At 45.3% G+C, this 19837-nt stretch overlaps 1 protein-coding gene across 3 annotated transcripts in view; it reads left to right on the plus strand.

Moving 5' to 3' along the window:
* Positions 1–2543: 2543 nt before the first annotated feature.
* The window catches only part of SOX5 (SRY-box transcription factor 5), a 637312-nt gene continuing 620018 nt past the window's right edge, over positions 2544–19837 (plus strand). The window contains exon 1 of one of the 3 annotated variants that reach the window (XM_048933367.1): positions 2544–2637. The gene's annotated coding sequence lies outside the window, so the exon portion shown is untranslated. Of the gene's footprint in view, positions 2638–3194; positions 3402–15725; positions 15787–19837 lie in introns of those variants that run through there. The other 2 variants (XM_048933363.1, XM_048933368.1) reach the window with 2 other exon arrangements.

Genomic DNA, 19837 nt, shown 5'->3' on the forward strand with positions numbered 1-19837 from the left:
ATGAAATATCATAACTGGGTCTCTCTGTTGCCTCTAGGGAAAGGAGTTGGGACCCACAGAGAGGCAGATTGCTTCTATGTCACTGGCAGAAGCTCTTCCTTCTGGCGGAAATCAGTGCAGGTAACACCCTGACTGTGGTACAGAGAGCGGATAAAACACCCCAAAGTCAAAGATAACAGTGATGCTTTGATAAGGGCCGCAGAAGGGAGTTCTAGGACTGACACGTTCTGACATGGAAACAGAGGTTTTTAAGTTCCAAAGTGGTTTCTTCATTTTGATAGGGCTTCACTGTTATCACAGTTGCTCAATAATTTGATTAATGTGGCATAAGGATAACACTGTTCTGTAGGACTTGGGCTTTGGAGCAGTCATGTATACATCTGAGCAGCGGTGACAAATAATTTCCATAGGAGAAAAGTTGCAGTTTACATCAGTTCTTGTGAAAATGAGTGAGCTAAGACTTACTGTATGAGAATGTGGGAATTGTCTGAGTTTCCTTAGGAAGATGGGGCTTGAAGGCATGTGTGGCAGCTTGCAGAGAACGGTAGCAAAGAGGTGAAGTCAGGAGGAACCGGAGACTGCTCAGCACAAGCAGAGATCTACCTCCGTGTTTTTTCTCTATGGAGTCAGCACTAAAGATATAACTGATAACCTTCCAAGCACAGGGGTTGGGGGTAAGTTAGTGAAAGGGGACCTGAGTACAAACCACCATCACTAAGAAGGCACAAATTGATTTATTGGTGCACACCGCTTGTTGTACAGACAGGCGATACCTGTTATTTAAACACAGCTGCGTTCCATGAGTTCAGCTAGAACAGGCCCAGACTCCAGCTGTGCTTCCCTGGCGTTCAGAAAGCAGAAGTTAGCTGGAGCTGTGCAAATTTCCCATCGACAATCCGTAGCAGCCTTTGTACGGTAGCTCCTCTCGTTGGGTAAGTCACGCCGAAAATGTTCTTTTGTGCTTTCTGCAGTTATTCAGGGTGGAACAGTGGCTTGAAGCTGTGCTCCCAGCTGTGTCCAACCCGCGTGCACTAACATTCAACATCTTGTGTTCTCAGCTACGCACAGCTAAATAAGGGTATGTCTTTGGGTTCTACTGAAAAGCATTTGGTTGACTGACAATTTTGAAATGAGTCAATACAGAGATGGTAACATCCTTCCTTTATTTAAAAAAAGAAATAAAATGAACAGCAGAACGTTTCTTCAACAATAAATAGTGAAGGGGAAAAAAAAAAAAAAAGAAGGATTATTGGCATTCACAATTACTGTTTTTAAAAGTGGTTTGAAATGGGATGATAGACTCCTCGAGGGCTGAAACATCTTCCTTATTTAAGGAAACCTCAAATCGAGCTGGTATCGGGCCAATGGGGCTTTTTTTCTTTTCTTTTTTTCTTTTTTTTTTTTTTTTTTTCTTTTCTTTTCTTTTCTTTTTTTTTTTTTTTTTTTTTTTGTAATTCTCTTTCCCACTGAACACCTTAATCCTATTGTAGAAGTAGAAAAACACAGCTCCCGTGGAGAGCATAATACAATCTCGCACCATTGTGCTTTTGATCTGAAATAAAATGCACCCACATTGAGCTTTTTCTCTCCGCTCCAGATTAGTTTTGGACCCAACCACCCTCATTCCTTTCTTGTGCTGAACTGCAAGCAACTTCGGTGTGATGTAGGGAGGAGTTGGCACAGAGCACGAAGGGAGGGGGGCAGCACTTATCAGTGGGATCCATTGCAACAGGGAAGTGTTCTGAAAGGTGTGGGCAGGACACAGCTACCTCTGCCAGCCTGGCTGCCAGTGGAGACCAAACAGATGTGACTGCCGGTGTCGGTGGCCGGGGGTGCCACCATCACAGGGGGGGCTGGCAGAAAGCAGTGGGGACTCGATACAAAGCACTCAGAGAGCCGTATGAGAGCAAAGGGGCCGGCGCGGGGCAGAACTCTGCCATTCAGGTACCTTTCTCCTGTCTGATCCTGGTGCAGGTGGGGCAGGCTTGGGGCGGTGCTGGGGGCACGCTGTGCTGACGCAGCCTGGCCTGCCTCACCGAGCATTCCAAAACACTACAGCGATCCCTCTTCTTTTCTCCCCCTCAAAGTTCCTGCCCTCTCCACGCCTACGGAGAAGTCTGAGGTCTCCCTGAATCAGCACTTGGGAGGAATCTCTCTGCCGTTAATGGTTTGCATCTTTTTGCATCAAAGGGTAAAAAATCACCGAGGGACACACGCACACAGTGGAAAGATCACACACAGCAACGCATCCAAGCAGGGGAAAAAAAAAAAGAAAAAAAAAGAAAAAAAAAAAAAGGTTGTAACGCTCATGAATTCCAGATGATGACTTTTTAAATCCCCGAGAAGGCAGCGAGATTGTTTGATTGTTCCCGTTAATTACTGGACGTGTCCCAGGATCACATATTTGTAGGAGATAAGGCCGCCCTCGCGGAGATGAACGCAGCCCCGCTCTCCCCGCTGCCCACGGGCCGCCGCGGGCGGCCGCAGGTATCGAGGGGCGAGCGCCGCTCCCGCGCCCAACGGGGCCGCTTCCCCTCGGCGGTCCGAACGGAGAGGCGGCGGGGAGCAGAGCGCGGAGCCCCGAGCGCGGCGGGACGGGCCCCGCGACGAGCGGCGGGGGGAGAAGGCGGCCAAGAGGTAACGCGGAGCTGCGGGGCAGCACGGGGGGCGCTGCGGGACCCCGGCGGCGGCCGTCAGAGGAAGCCGTTCGGAGCGGCCCCGAAGTTCGAGCTCCGCTCCGTTCCCCGGCGCTCGGCCCGCACGTGCGCCCGGCGCGGGATGCCGGAAACCGGGGGTGGAAGCCGCGAGCGGGCAGCGGGGCGAGGCGGCCGGCGGGCACCCCCGAGGCTCCCGCCGCGCGCTGCTCTCCGATAGCTCCGCGCCAAGTTCCCGGGGCGGGGGAGGCTCCGAGGCGCCGCGCTCCGCCCGCCCCCCGCCCGAGGGATGGGGACGGCAGCGGCCGCGAGCGGGGACGGCGCGCGTCACTCCGGCGGCCGCGCGGGGAGGGGGCGCGGGGCGGCTGCGAGGGAGCCCCGGCGTGCGGCGGGACCGCCGCCTGCCTCCTCCTCCTTCTTCTCCTCCTCGGGGTGCCGGGGGCGGCCAGACACCGCGCCGAGAGCCTCTCCTCCCCCATTGTTCCCGGTCTCTCTTCTTTTTTCTTTCTTTCTTTTTTTTTTTTTTTTTTTTTTTTGCCTTTTGTTATTGGCACTCGCATTGTGTTGTTTGTCTCTGAAGCCGCCTCATGACCAGCAAAGGGATTTCACCTCGTCCTTGAGAGAGAGAGAGACACACACAGAACGAGGGAAGGGGGGGAAGGAGCGCGGGGGGAAGGAGGGCAGCACGCGGCCGAGCGCCCGTCCCCCGGTCCCAGCCGCGCCCGGAGGACACTCGGCGGACCGCGGGTAGGTGCGCGCCCAGCGCCGCTGCAACCCGGGGCTGCCGGCGGGGCCGGGCGGGCGGCGCGGGCGGGGGGCGGCTGTCAGCGCGGCCCCGCGCCTCGTGCCCGAAGTTGGGCGCAACTCGTCCCGCCCGCGCCCGGCGGCTGAGGCTGGGAGTCGGCAGCCCGGACGGCGGCAGAGCGGGGCGTCGGGAAAGTTATGGGGTTCGTTTTGAGCCCGGAGTGAGCGGAGCCGTCCGTCGGGAGGAACGTGACCGGCTTTTCCCCGGGGATGGCATGCTGCGCGGCGCTGTACTTTGGTCAGGGGTAGAGCCAATGGGAAGCTGTGGGATTTTGAGTAATAAGTGTGGGAATCTGCGAGAGGAGTAGGTCTAAGAGCGATTTGTTTTCTTGCTGCTGATGAATAATGGCCCCTAGGCATTTTTTATTTATTTATTTTTTTATAAGCCAGCAGGCCAACGAAATAGGCACGTGGGAGATCTGTAGGCGTCCGACATCGCAGCCATCCGCACGGCAGCGGTGCGGTGGGGCGGGCGGGAGCGCCGGGCACGGGGGAGCGCCGCTCCGGGGCGGGAGACCCCCGCGCAGCGCCAGGGATACCCCGCGGTGAGAGGGGGAAGAGGGATCGAGCTGCAGAGACGCGTTCTGCTCCATCTCTGTCAAAGAATGGAGTACGAAGCAGAAGTCAGCTGGAAAAAACGTGAAGTTTTATTCTGGTTGCGCTACTGGAATTAAAGTAAGGCGGTGTGTCCCGGCTTCCCTCATCCCCATGCAAAGAAAGCTGGCAGCCTGCAGCCCTGCCGAAGTGAATCTCTCAGGTCAGAAGGCAGTTTTTCTCACACGAGGGGCTGTACCAAGTTCTTCGCAGCCTTTATCACTTGGAGGCACCTGAAAGCAGCTGCTTGCACCCACTGCTGCTCCGTATCCCCTCGGTCCCACCCGGTACTGAGAAGTATGGCACTGCTGCGGAAGTGGACTTCTTGGCCTGAAAATAGAGTTCACAGCTGCGGAACCGGGAGCTTTTTGTTACTGTTAGCTATCCCATTTGACAAGGCTGTTCCCAGCTTTGCTTCATGAGGCTTTCCAGCTGAAATGGGAAAGGCTGGCATCGATTCGGTGCGTTCCGTGAATGGGTAGCGCGGCTATTCTGACATAATTCAAACACGAGAACCCGATAAACACGTGGCCATTATGTGTGGAAACCCTGCAGCAGAGCCTTCCGGTTGAACGTAAACTGTTTTGGTTGAGAATTACACTAGAAGGAGCACAAGACTTGAAAGCCACAAGTGTCTTTTGTAAACAGATGGACGTTCGGGATGTATCGACTGCCTCAAGTTAATTCAGTTAACATGTGTGTGCACATGTATCTCATTTTGCCTACTCCGTGTTTTTATAAGGGATGGAAGCTATGTGTGCTTTTTAGAAGGAAAAGCATGCGAGTTCTGTCGGCATCTGCCCGAGCTCCAGCTGTAGGGGCTCTTAAGGACTGCAGCTGTGCTGCTGTGATCCTGTGGTAGCAGCTCACTGCTGCCCTGTTAGGTGGGCAGGTACTTTGCTCGTGAGTTTAGAAATGGTAAGATCCATTTCAAGTGTCAGTATGATGAGAATACAGAGGAGGGCTTAAACATGCATCTTGCTGTGTGCTTCTGCCCTGCGTGCTGCCTGCCAAAACCGGTTAGGTGGAGCAATCCTATTAAGCTCTGCATTGTGTGCAGTGGGGTAGTTCCTTGGTGCTCAGGAGCAGCAGCTTTCTGTTACTTGTGGTGAAAATACACTGCTGTGCTGCAGGAAGGTTTGTGAGCTAGCTGTCACCACATGAAGCACAGGAGGAGATGGAGACTTGGCATCTCTGAGGCGCTGCTGTGTGCAGTGTGTGTGCAGGAGCCCTGTCTCTGCCTGCTGCTCGTCCTTACCCTGGGATGCACACTGAGATGTTGGCATATAGATGCGCCGACAAACAGGGCGTTTGGTGAAAAACAAGAATTCCAGCATTTAGGAGAAAGTAAATGAACAGTCCTTCTAAAAATACAACAGTCTGCTGCAGTATTGCCAGAGCGCTGCTGTGATGCCGTTGTAGGCTGTCATATTTTTTGACCATTGTAAACAGATACTTTAAATATTATTACTGTAAGGATTTTTCCCGTTAGCAAAGAGGATTTTTCACTGTTTCCTACGTAAGAATCCTCTCCTGTTCTTTGAAGGGCACAGCCCAGCTTGCACTGAAGGCAGTGGAAAAGTTGCCTGTGAAGGAAGCGGGCAGTGGGGCCTTAGGCCAAAAGAGTGGCCTTTGTGGAGTCTGTGAAGTCTTCTGTCCTGGAAACTCCTTTTTTTATAATTTCAATTTTGTTGATGCATTTATTCAAAACAGTAGGAATGGTCTAATTAATCAGGATCCATTATCTGGATACAGATCTGGTCTAGGCAGTGTACTAACGTAAGCCTGAAACAAGAACACAATCCTGCCTGGTTGTGCTGAAGCGCTGTGAGCTTTTGGGAGCTTTTTTCCTCTTTCATGGCATGCTTAGTTCAGATTAGGAAAACTTCCTTTTAGATCCGTGACCAAACTGTGGGACTGTGGGAATTTAAAGCAAGAGCTGTTTCCGTTTGTGAAATTTAACAACAGATAAGAATATTCAGGTCAAGACCAAAGCTCTGCAGTCACTCCCACTTGTCGTTATGATGCAATTGCTCCTTCATTGGCATTTTGTGGAGAGTGGAGGCTGCAGACACAGTGGATTTCAGAATGCATGTGTGCAGTCTGTTAAAGTAGCTCAAGTTTGCGTGACGCTTGCTCTGGTGATGGACATCATGAAGAAGTGTAAGACTGTCATTCTTGCAGACCCTTTGCCTGTGTTTCTGGCCTCTTCAGGAACATAGTGGACACAAGGCACGCACACAGTACGTTCTGTAAATGGAAGTGTGTTGTTCAAACGAGTTTTTATTGCTTGTAGAGTGCACATCCTTTGTAGTTGCACACGTTTCCAGATGAGGAGACTGTATGCTTCATGACAGCTTGAGGAGGGTCTCCTCTAATATTTCTGACAGCTTTATTTTCCGTCCACTTCAGCCTTTTCCTTTCTATTTGAGCTGCAAACGTAGATTGAGACTCAGGTAATACATAAGAGGATCCTTTAATGTTGGCTATTTTCAGAGGCACAAAGGACAATTACTTTCTCTTCCTACTAACCTCCTGCTGGCTTACTAGCTGCTTGGGAGGCTGGTGATTTTAAGAATACCACTTACCCAGTGCATCAAATACCAAGTAAATCTTTGCTCACCAAGATTCCAGTTCCTACACCCCGTGGTAACACCAAAAATTGAACTTGAGTGGCCCGGAGCGCCAGCTCCTACTGTGATGACTCATACAACCATCAGCACTTTTTAGACTTAAATTTGATCCATTGGCCCTGAGCAATGCTGACAATTGCCAGCTAAAAGACCCTTCAGAGAATTGTCCTTTAACAGAAGTCTTTTTTTTCCCCTTGTCCCATTTCCTGTTGTTCTTTTAAATAAAAAGAAATCCTGGTGACAAAGCTAACGTGTATTCTCTGATTATTGTTTTTCAAAAAAGAGTATTTACCTATATTTCAAGGAAAAGAATTGCCTGAAAACTACAGGTCAAAGTTATTTTATAAAGGCAGTACTCTTTACTACTGCACAGCTTCCTCAAGCAAAAAAAAACTCATACAGTTTAAAATCATATTTCTGTGCATGAGTACTCAATCCTTCGAATGGCTTTTGTTGAAATACAGGGGGAAGCCTGTACTGTGTTAATGCTCTGTTAATAGTCTGATAAAGGACACACTGAACACTTAACACCTGCTTTTTTTGGTTGTGAGTGTGTCCTGCTCGAAACCCAGCAGGCTCAGCTGTCCATTGCACTGTGTTATTGTGAGTATCACTGATTGACAGCATGCAACCCACATAAAACCACATCCCTTGGGAGAGGTGATTTCCATTTTGTACTCTGCTGGTCTATGGAGGAGTGGTCCAGGTTCTACTTGAAATGAGTCTAAAGGCTCTTGGAAAGCTCTTCATTAGGCTTAGGTTTGCTGCCTAGAACACTTGCCCCTACTGGTTCGTTCCCAGTGATGGCTGCCTGCTTCGAGAAGTTGTTTTGTTAACATCTTTGAGGAGTGGGGGCAAAATCCAGTTTTACTCACGCTGCTTGGAAGCCTTGAGCTGGTTGTCATACAGGTACAAATAGGGTTTGTGGTTTCTGTAGGGGGTGAGTGTATAGTGCAGGTTCAAATTCAACTGAGCGCCATGCTGGGTCTTTTAGCAGTCTGTCTAAACACATATTTAATTAAACTGGTTCAAACTCTAAACTAGGGCTGTGGAATCATCCTTTTACATTGCTATAAAGTCTTTCTGTATGAGTAAGCTTTTAGCTTCATGAAGAGGGCTGGGGGACACAGTTGTAATCCTCAGCTAACCAATTAAATACTTAATAAGGAACTAAAAGTTAATTTTACAGTCTGTTTAAAAAAAACAACAACAGGCAAAATAAGAGTTGTGGGGCTAAAGTTGTGTCTCTGGTCAGTGGATGGAAGAGCTGCTTCTCTTAGCCAGCAACACCATTTTCATGTTACAACCGACTTTGCAGGAGATCAGGCCTAATGGAACAGATTTATACGTAGAAAAAGTCAGAAACCATTAGAAATCAGAAGAAAATTAGGAGCGGTGTAGTTTTTGGGAAGTGCAATAGATTTCAGAGCAGCCTGGATTAAAAACAGATACTGACTTCTGTATTGAAAAACTATTTAAAAGCACAGAGGAAATACCTGTTCTGTAGCAGCGATTCATCCAGCAGCTCACACTGATGGAGTCTCTTGTGCACCTGCTTTGTAGGGAGCTTGGGGACAGGAAGGTTCCATGCAAGGACACCCATTGTGGCCATTCCACATGCCTGCTGTGCACGTACAGCCAGTAAGATACAAGTGTGTTTTCCCTGAAATAGGATCTTTCCTTATGCCATGGTGTTAAAGATGAGGCTTTTCATGCCAAAATATAGGCAAATGCATAGATGATGAGAAGAAATGAAATATATGCGTCGATTACACTTCCATGCAATGATAGAGTGGACGCATCTGCTCTGAAGGATATGCAAAATAGATATCTAAGTTTGTGGAACCACAGGAAAGTGGGTGTGTTAATGCAATATTCTGGTTCATGATTCAAGTGTGGGAGAAGTTTGTGTTTTATATGAGAGACTGAGCTCTTTTCTGTGCTTCTGGTTGATTTTATGTTTGTCATTATATGCAGCTGGCTGCCAGAAGCAGGGCAGTCTGATTCTGAGCAAAATAAATGATTTGTTCTGACGACCGAGCATTTGCATTGAGGCACCGCGGCACGTGAAGTGCATTGTGGTTGAGATTAACAGATCTGGGACAATTCATTAGTTCAGGTTTGCGAGCCAAGCATAGATTACTCAATCAGTACTCACACGTGTAGGGAGAGTTTTGTAATTCTCCCTGGAACCTGTTGCTGCCATCGGCTTTGTGCCTTCTGCTGGTAGTTGGAAGTGGCAGAGCTGGAACAGAATTTACTGAGGTGCTCGTCACTTCTGTGAAACAGTTTCCAGATGACAACTGAAATATAAGGAGGCATTCCTCCAGACAGGGTTGCCGTAGGTAAGTAATGGTGTGGATGCGATGATGGAAGTTTCGTAAGTGTAGAGGAATAATATTAACTCTCATGAGAGACTGCAAATGAGTAAATGCTGATGAATGTGTGCAACTACGTACGTGTGAATTTAGTGTGTGAGAAAGGCAACTGACAGTTGTGAAACCAAAGGCCTCTCTCCATCAGGGCAGTGATTGACTAGGGGGATGTTTGCCCCCTGTCACTAAATGCCATTAGGCCAATGTCTCGCTTACTGAGACAGGGTAGCAAAATCCATGTTTTTACAATAAGAAATGGGGCAGAGGAAGAGTAAGATACAGCCTTACACCTTCTATTGTGTTTTTCCCTGTTCTTTTAGTGACTGGTGCATTGTGCTGGTACAGAAAGTGGTTCCTAGTGAGAAGTATCAAACTGAAATGAGGAGGGAAATGGAGAAACCAAGAGACTCTGATCCTTAAAAATGTATTGGAGGTTAAGGTGATCCACTGCAGACAAAGCAGCACAAATACCAGCAGCAGTCTGGCACCTGAGCACCCCTGCAGTGCACACAAATACAGCATAAAGAAATAGCAGTAAGAGGTTATAACTGTTGCACAATTGTGCCAAGATTTAGGAATTCATACAATATTTTACTTTCTGCCTTCGTTGGGTTTAAACTGTTTTTGTGTATAAGAAGGAAAATTTTATTCGTATAACCATGCAGCTTCAATATAATTAATTTTATCAATCACTACGTCTTGTTCCTTCTGATCTTAGGGTGTTTGGAAATGTCTCTGTCTTTTCATTTCCCTTTTCTAATTCACTCAGAATATTTGAATTGGAAAGCTGTCTTATATGGCCCCAATGAGGAAGAGTATGTAAGTCTATACTTAACTTGAGGGATATGGCTTAGTTCAGTTAAACTCTGCAGAATGTGAGTATTTGCATAAGTGCAATGCTTGGTTAGAAAACTCAGATTTCAGTGCAGCCAGAATCCTGTTTTGAAGGTAGCTTGAATGGTAGGCACCCTTTTGACCTTTTGGGAGATTGAGGTGCTGAAGTCATTCATATGAAAGGAAAAAAGGAAAAAAAGTTTGTTTCCTAAATTCTCCCTGCGTTGTTAAACATTAACATTAACTCCCTGTTCTAAAAATCTGTGTAGACTGTGGGAAGTGTGTCTTAGGGATGCTCTTCAGAAGCTTCAGAGAGTGCAAAATGGATTTCAGTTCTGAGCAGTGATACTGTGGGCAGGGATGGGCTCCCCCTGTCCCTTGTACAGCACATCAGGCCAGATGGGGCTTCATCTAGCTGGTGGTTGGAAGCCTTCAGGGATGGAGGTGCCATAGCCTCTCCACACAGCTTTTGGGTTGTTCCGCTGTGTCGTCTATCTCTAATTGCATTTCATTTTGTGTTGTGTTGCTGTTGAATACATGCATTTGTTTTTTAATGCTTGTAGGCTTTTTTTTCCTGATTCAATACCAGGACAATAATGTGGATACTTACAAGGTACATTGCAGAGATTAGGACATGGGAGGTAAGCGTTATGGGCCTAGTTCTGTACCTGCTGCCGTCAGAGCAGACTGTTATTTGTTTTAGATGACTGATGCTAAAACCCAGAGGTGGTGACCCTTTGGAAGGTACATCCACTCAAGCATGTGTCCACATGGGACCTCAAGAGAAGTGGAAGGAAGTTCAGCGATCAGCCTTCTCTGGTGTTCAATGGGCTTGGGAACACAGCTGTTTCAAAAAAAACAGCTGTTTCGAAAAAACACCTTTTATAAATCTGAGTGAAACACTGGTGGTCTTGCTATTAATTTCCTTTATCTAGAGGTATAAGATTTTGCCCTGGTTTTGCTGTTCAGAAGGTTTGGAGTCCTTTCAGTGATTTGATAGGTTTTGGTTCAGCCTGCTGTGCAGTTTCCCATTTGGAGCTTATGCTTCTTCCAGCTCTCTTCCCCTCTCCTGCTTTGGAGAGGAACAAGTGGGGTGTTTCTGTGGAGCTGCAGACTTTTTTTTTAATTGAATGAAATGCATCACTTAAAGAAAATGGGCATGCGTGTGTGGGGGGAAGTGAAAGTATGTTAGTTTGTTTTTTTTTTATATAAAATATCACCTGCAAAGTGCTTTTAAATAAACCCCTATGTAACCATGTATGTTTTTTTTTTTCACTTGAAAGACACTATCTCCTTCTTCTAAACATTTGCACAGCAAAGTAATGCATTATTGCATTTTCATAAATAATTGAAAAGCAACTTAAAAGAAAGTAGGCCAACAGAAAAAAAAAAAGAGTGTCTGTTTCAAATTTGAGAGAAGAAAAATATGTTTCCTTCTTGATAGCAAGTCAGTTAAATGTTATTAAATCCCACTCTCCCACCCCAACATGACCAAAGACAAATCTGACAATTGACAGTTTTAATCTAAAAGAGAGAGAGAAATGGGGAAAAAGGCTATAGAATGCTGAGCTGGTTTTGTTTTCTTTTTTTTGTTGTTAAGAAGAGCAGTTGTGACCCCCTTATCAGTTTGCAAGTGACTGAGGAGCAAATCTCTGGAGGTCTGCTGGTTGGATTTTTAGTACATTTCTCAATGCTGTGCTGTAATAATGCAAGCTATTTTAGAACTGTGCATACGTTAGTGTTCTGGCGCGGCATGATACAATAATGTGTGAAAAAGCATAAGATCACACCTTGGTGAAACTTGCAGATTTCCTGCATAATCCGACAGTGAGCTCTTGTCAGGTTTTGACTATATGTAAAGTGAGAATAAAGTTTCCAGAAGCAAGCGCAGGCCTTGGATGCATTTCTATGGCTGCTCAAGGATTTTGGCCCTGACGTGGTTATGAGTGTGCCTGACTTGAAGCGCTTGAGTCTTGCTGTAGCCAACGGGCCTCCTTCTGTGCTTCAGATTTGGCACACGCCTTCAGGCCTTCGCCGAATGGGAGCCTCGTTTTTGCTAGTGCTGAGAAAGATCAAAGAGCCAGTGTAAATAATTTCTTTAAAAAAAAAAAAGCAATCAGTCGCTGGGAGCTGTTTCCAAGTAACACAGCGATGCGTTTTATCTGGTGGCAGAACCAGGGGCTGTGTGTGGTAAGAGCCCAAAGCTTTTCTGGCTGTGCCTGAAGCAGGTGGGAGGCCAAACCTCCTTCATCACTCATGGGCTTGCTGCAAGGCGAAGACCAGGGCCTGAGTCTCAGCCTGGTCATCGTGGTGGTTCCTGGCTGTTCATTTATGCTGTATCTGGAGGTACATACGTGTTGCAGGAATTGCTGAGGCTCTGAGGCTTCTGTCAGGTTGTGAAGCGTCGCTAGGAGGGTGTAATGGTAATTCTCTGTAGCCTTGAGATCTCTGTTGCCAGCATTAACATGTTGCTGTGCAGTTTCTTAAGATTAGAGCTCCTCAGTGAGTTCACCCCGATCAGATGAATGGAGGCTGCAAAGATAATCAGTGTGTGTGCATTCTCCCCCACTTTCCTCCCAGATTCACTCAGTCTCCTTTGTTTTTTTTTTTTTATAGCCAGCACGGCTGTGTTTGAAGTCACTGCCCACCATTTCCAAACGGTGTGATGCATTTGTCAAGGATCTGGAATTTGGGATACTTTGATATAACTTGGTGCAGGCTTTGTAGAAACACCTGACGTGTTTGTTTAGTTCTTAAACACCTTCTGTGCTTGATTTATCCTCGCAGGTTGTCAAGGTATTCAGATGACCTGAAAGTGAGGAAGTATGAGGGAGCTCAGCTGGCAAAAATCCGACATTGAGTCTGACTGTGTCTCAAAGTTTCTTTGCAGTATTGAGCCCAGGCTGTGTAGGAAGTGAAGAAAACCTTCCTCACCTTCGCCATTGTATCCAAAAGGCTCTGAGCAACATATTTTTTTCCAGGTGATGAGCAACCTAGTTAGCTCACATTGTTTAAACCCAGTGCCAGCTCTCCTTTGTTGAAGTCACAGTGGGAATTGGTGAAGTCCTCATGTTCCACTCTCAGCAGGCTCAGTGCTAGAGGTGCTCTGGTGGTTTGGTAGGTTTCCTCAGCCTGAGGAGCCACAGTCAACCGTCTGCAATGAACTCCTGTACACTAGCATTATCCAGCCTTTATTGGAAGTTCCTCACGTTAGACACTACCGTTTAATATGGTTCTGAAGGCTAGCTTCTGGTGCAGTAGGCTTGCAAATGTTAACTTTGCTGGATGTTTCCAAGGTCCTTTGTTATTTGTGATCACCAGAGATTCGTGGATCTTGAGGTTAAGGATGCGGAGGATGCTGAGAAAGCGGTGTTATTTTCTGTTGGGAATTTCTTTTTCTTTGGCTGTCCCAGTGGGTATCTTGTGAGAGTAAGGCCAGGCCTATCTGTCTTGTAGAGGCTGAAAGATAGTTTTTTGGGCATAAAACAAAGTCATTTTGTTGACACAGAACAGTATGCATCACTGTTACTGTTTTACATTTTTGTATTTGTAAGAACAGCATATTGATGGCTGTGTGTTAAAACTCTGTCTTTTAGTGGCTTGTTTTCTTTCCGAAAAAGGAAGAAGACTACATTCTTACTGAGAAAGAACCCGAAACGATACTGGAACAAGTACAAGGGCTGTGTTCATACATGATCAGATTCAGGAAGATTAGGGCACTGTGTATAAATTGCTTTCATGTTCGTTGGGTTAGCAGCTGTCAAATAAGTGATTATAGATGTTGGCAAACCTTTTCTTTCCGTAATCACTGTGAAGCAGGGATAGAAATGTAACAGATGCCATTTAATATGGACCAGCACCTAGGTTCTGTTTCGGGGTCTGGCTTTTTACAGCTTTGTGGCCAAAGTTTTGGAGTGTCTTTAATTCCTTACTACCTGAAAGTGGAGGTGATAGTTTCTTACTTTACAGGAGATATCTGAAGCTCTTTGTTAAATAGTTTGAGAGCCTTTGATGAAAGGTATGAAATACATGCAATAGCATTAAGGATAAGATTAAACAGAACAATTGTGCTCTGTCTGAAGATGATTATTACTCCCGTACAAGTGTTAACTTTCTGCAAGAAATAACGTGTCCTTTTTTTAATTTGTTAATTGACAAGGCTTTTGGATACATGGCACCATACTTGCAGTCCTGTTGAAGAGCAAATGAAGCGTTGTGATTCTATTTTTTACAGCATAGGAGTCTTCAGTGACTCATTTAGTGTTTGTAATGCCTGTGACAGATTAAAAAAATCGAATCAGTTACTCCCAGTGAGACGGATACACTCAGCCAGACCCTATTTGAGAGTTACTTGCAGCACTGTTAAGACCAAAGTACGCATCTTCCCCTTCCCCCCCGAAAGAATCCAGCTTATCATGAAATGTTTATCAGAGCCATATAAACATTTCTTGACTGCTGAATTTTGAAGGGAAATTCTTTTGGTCTAACATATGTATCGCAAGCAAAACTCTTCACAGCTTAGAGAAGAAATAATTAGCTTGGTTACAGCCCTACTTATTACCAAGCATGCCAGCATCTGGCAAGGGTAGGGCGATCTGGGAATTCGCTGCTTGAAGCCATGGAACAAAGTGTTCTGATCCGACCCCAGCAAGCGAGTCCAGGACTTGAACTGGAATCTTCAGGAGCAGAAAAGTCTTAAGTGTCTGGAAAATTGGCCTGTTGAGTCACCACGCAGGCACTAAAACAAAACTAATTTTAAGCAGGTCAGAGTTCAGTGATTCCCTCTGGAATCTAATTTTTTTTTCCCCTTAAAAAAAAAGTCTCATGTTTTAAGTGAAAAGGGTCAAAGTTGATGCACTGCTACAATTTTTGAATGCTTTCCCTTAAGAACAGCCACCCAGGCTAGGATTAGCATGAAGGGCTTCTAGGCTGGCACTTCACTGTCTGGGTTAAAAATATTTTAAAGCAGTAAGTGCAGTCAGAACAGAGAGAGAGATCCCTGGGAGCCTTCCTGTTCAAAAATGTGCGAGCTCAGGGCAGCAACTGCAATGTAATTTAGGACAGTATATGCTTCATAGCTTTAAAGAATATTGTCTCTTGTTAATGTTACATTGGAGGACAGTGGGATAGTGGTAATTTTAGGGAGGTGGTATTCCTGTTTGTTTTACATTGAAAACTTCAGGATAAATAAAAAGAAGCATGAATTGAGGAAGAAATGTGACTGCTGAAACCCAGCAATGAATCCACTCTGAGCAGACTGTAGAAACAACAGGGGAAGGTGGGCATACAAACATTTTCGTGGGAATGCAGCTTCGAAAAGAGCTTAGGAGACAAAGGCGAAATCAGGTACGTACTTTAAAAGGCATGTGGGCAAACTTTTGTCTGTGAGCCCAGTGAGGAGCCTCTCACATGAAATTACAAAATGTTTGGGGGGATCGAATGACAAAAAGCTTGTATTGCTTTTCCATTGCTGAAGAAATGGGGCTGTCTATAAGCAGAAGTGATTCAAATAGCTCTTTTCAAAAAAGTGCTCTGGAAAGTGAGGGAGATTTTTCATTTCCATTCCTTTACGAAGATTATTTCCTTCTTTTCCCCTTCATGTCTCACAGAGTTCCCTTTAAATCTGCAAGTGAAAAGGATGGTCTGAGCTACCTAGGGAGGCTCGAATCTGAATTCTGTTTGTGTCAGGCTCTGTGAGCTTGGTGATCTCTGTTTATCTCTTAGGAAATAGTTGTGCTTGCACAACACTGCAAATGCAATGTGCAGATGTCAGGACAGCTAAAACAAAGAAGGCTGTCTAGGAAAAGCAATGCCAGACCTAATGGCAGAGCGGAGAAGCAGCGGTGGGGACTTGTGCCTTCTTTTCTTCCTTGTGTCTCTGCGTGGCCGTAGGTAAATCTCCAGGGCAGACTGCAAGCTCCTTATGCTCAGTAGCGTGTTGCAGCTCGTGCAAACCGTGCTGTTGATACGGGGTGTTTGTGGGAATGGTTGCCCACCTGGGCACCAAAGTTTGCACTCTGGTTATCAGTTCAGGAGTTGTCTTGTGAGTGACACCTGTCCCATGGGACTTCCTCTCGGATGTGCAGTGTCTGTTTGATGTCGGGCATTTTGAATGGAGGCGCTATGAAGTGTAATGTTTATTAGGAGAGCCTCAGTCCGCCTTGAAGTCCGACATGAAGTCACTGGAACACTTTCCCTCCGTGTCCATACAGGTGCGCAGTGTGTGAGGATTTGCATGGGAGGATGTGTGAAGCTCTGAGATCCTATTTGTCTTCCAGGATATAGCAAGGTTCAGCTTTTGTCAGGCTTATCGACCATAGTTTACTGAAATATTTATTTCAGTTTAGGGGAAACTTAGTGACATGCAGTTGCTTTTGCATTTAAGATCACGGTTTATAGCCCTTTGAAGTCATTATGTTTGAAGGGAAAAGAAGTGCTTAAGGATAAGCTGAACTTGAATTAAATTGCGTAGGCTGATAACAGATTGAATTTGTGGTACGGCTCGTTTCGCTAAGGAAGTAAGTCAAGCAATGAGTAATGCTGGGTCGACTCGTATCATAACAGGAGGTGGTGTAGTGCATGGCAGCGGAGTTTGCTGGATCTGAACGATGGAACTGGTTCTTCTGACTTCAGGGATGGTGGTGGAAGGTAGAAAGTTAATCTGTGACTTGTATAACTTTGTGATTCACAAGCATAAAGCTGAAATAAATTGGGCTGGTTTCCAGGTCCAGTACTTTCATTTCCAGTGATTGAGTACTTCCAAACTACAAATTGTTTTTTTTTGCTAATGGGTGACCCAGTGGAAACTTTGCGACAGGGCAGACTTTTAGGGAACCATGAGACAGAATGTCTTTTAGATAGTTCCCAGGTATAATGCTGATTAGTATTTTTTTGATCTTTACATTAGGAATTCCACAGTTGTCCTTCTATCCAGCCACCCTTTAAACCTTACCCCAGCATAAAAGGGTAGCAGTATGCACATGCTGTGCTGATCCTTTTTGTTTAACTGGCAATGCTTTTACACTCAAACTAGCTATCAGGGTATGATGGGTCAACAGGATCGTTCTCTTATCGTGAGGCACACCTGAAATATCTGCTTAGGCAGTGCTTGTGATTTCTCAGCAAATGTTCAGCCCAGTGGGGAGCTGCAGGACTCACCTCCATCTCCCAAGGGTTAACAGTAACCTATAATAATAATCTTGTGGCACAAAAATGCTTCTTTTTATGCATTACCTACTTCCAGAGGCCTAATTTAGGTTTTGTATCAAAATGGATATCACAAACCTCTGAGCTTCCTGCTGAGAAGGAAAGTGCTACCGAGAGACATCGTTCTCCGTTATTCTTCTGGTGTCCGGGAGGGGTGAGGAGGCAAGGAAACAATTGCTGATATCTCTAGCAGTAAGTATAAATAGTGCCAGGGTGGGCTGCGAAAGTAAAACAGTTGGAGGGCATTGTTCCTGTGAGAGCCTGACCCTTGCTCTTTGTCAGAAACGTATGCGCGTGTGTGCTTCTTCATTTATGAGGCAATTTACAGATCAACAAGAAATCAGTTGCATTTTGTACCTGCACAAAACTTTCACCTGTCATTAAAAGAAAAGAATATTGAGTAAAATGAGAGCGTGTTCTCCTGCTTCAGTGTGCAGGCAGCGATGTTCAAGGATCGGCGTGCATGTGTCCCTGCTCTCTCTGTGCACGTTTCGTGCCAGATTCTGCTGCAGATCCAGTTGAACTGTTTTCATCAGTTGCTTTCCTCAAGAATTTGTTTGTTGAATGTTTTCATATACAAAAAGTTATGTTTGCATTTTTGTTTCTTTGCTGTAAGAAGTGCAAACAGGGAAAACAAAAGCTGTTTTTTAAAATGAAAAGGTTTTGGAAATCAGAAACGCTTGCTGAGCGCCCAGATAGTTTCTTCCTATTTAGTATTGATTTTTCCATTGGAAACACACGTGAGAGGAAAGGACAGATTTTAACAAAACATGAAAAATGCTCGTGTTTCACAGTTTCCAAGCAGTTGCTGTTTTTCCCTGCTTTTTCTGTACGGAATTTTGTTGTGTGGAGCTTGTCCCAAACCTGTCCTCCTTCTCCTGCCCCATGGGTTGAGCAGCCCCTGCCTCACAGCCCACTGGCATATGTCCCTTCCCCTCTCTCCACCTCCTGTGTTGGCGGTGCCCAGAGGGAAGATGGCGTGACATTGCTGCTCAGCTGTTGGATAGGGGAGTTCCTGGTGCTCCTGGCTCCTTGTGTCTGGCAGTCTCAGGTGCCAAAACATGGATGTGGTCGGCCATGGGTACAGCAGAGTGCTCTACCTCCTGATAGGGTTTATTCCATTGACTTCATTGACGCTCCTGTTGGGCTGTATTGGCTTTGGCCCTCTGTTGCCTGGCTGAGGCCAGAAGTAGTCGTGAAGCAAACAGTGCTCACCAACCTGAGCTTAGAGGAGTGAATGCATGGTGGAGAGCGTGGTGGGTGTGAGCTGTGGTCGTGCTCTGCCACAGCCTGGGCAAGTCCTGCGATGCTTTCTTCCTCAGTTCTCATGTGTTCAAGGACACACAGGCTTACCATCGCACTTGGGTGTTGCAAAAATTAATTAATAGCTATTTGCACGATTTTAAAGTAATTTTATTTTTATAACCCTAAGTAAACAGGAGCTTAATCAGTTATTTTTTCTTCATATTTGTGCTATAGGAAAAACCTACTAATTTATTTCCAAGCGCATGACACACAGAAACTATCTTCACACTTCTAAGTGGAGCTGGGGCTCAATGCCAACACTTTTTTTTCCTAGTGAATCTGGTATACTTGTACACTCATATAGAACGGTACAACCTTACAGTTTCACTCAAGAGGTGGAATTTTTTTCTTCTGCATTTTTGTACTTATAAGCTGTAAATACCAGGCGCTTTTCGTGGGTTAGATTATTTGGTCCTCACAACTGCACGCATTGCCAATGTCCTTTAGCATTTCTTTGGAGTAGTTCTGACTAGTAAACAGTAAAAATGTGTGGTTTTTTTTTTCTCCCATGTGTTCTGCAGTCTCCTTATACATTAATTATTGCATTTTAGGTATCTGGGGATTCAGGAAGGAGAATGGAGACAAATATAATTGGGAAGCTTGTCACCTCTTATCCTCTCTCATGTGTGCATGAGGGGAAGCCCCCTCGTAAACTGATTTGGGAAAGAGGACCAAGTCATGTCTTGCACCTGATGCGATGCTGGAAATGTTATGCAGAGCACTGGTTTAGCGTGGAACATCTATGTGCAGTAAGGCAAAGGAAGTCAGAGTTCGTGCCTGTGTCTGCATTTGCTGTCATAAGAGGGTTAAATAACACCTAAGTGGTTTTTTTCCTTTTTTCTTTTTAATATTTTTACTTTATTTTTAAAAATTTCCTTTGTTTTAATAAAGTATTTTTTTTTCTTCAATGAAGTGAGAGAGGAGAGTAATATGCCACTGACATGCTTTGGGATCTGAAGCTCCTGTGGACCCCATAGGATGTCAATGGACTCATTAAGATTTAGCCCAGTTGTATGCATTATTCATAATATACATTCACAGCATGCACCCTAAAGACTGTCTCCTGTGAATGCTTAGTCAGAATCATTTGCATTCTGTATTATGGATCCATAATATAGAATACATTTAGTGTATTATGCTTTACACATATTTGCAGCCTTTACTGTTCTGGAATATGCAGAAAATGTGCTTAAAGAATAGAATGCAGTTGTGTTTTGTTGCTCCATAAAAACTAATGTATAATAAGGACCCCGATGGAAATTAATTATTGTGTATGAGCAGTGGACAGTTGTTTTGTTTTGGTTTTTTTTCCTCTTTATTTTCAGTGACGTTTTGAATTTACTTTTCTAACATGTTGAAGAGGTGTTTTAAATTCTGGGCTGATATCTTGTTTTTGTTTTGTTTCAAATACATACAAATATCATTTTTGATG

The sequence above is a fragment of the Lagopus muta genome, chromosome 1 (assembly GCF_023343835.1).
Source record: "Lagopus muta isolate bLagMut1 chromosome 1, bLagMut1 primary, whole genome shotgun sequence".
NCBI classification, from domain to species: Eukaryota; Metazoa; Chordata; class Aves; order Galliformes; family Phasianidae; genus Lagopus; species Lagopus muta.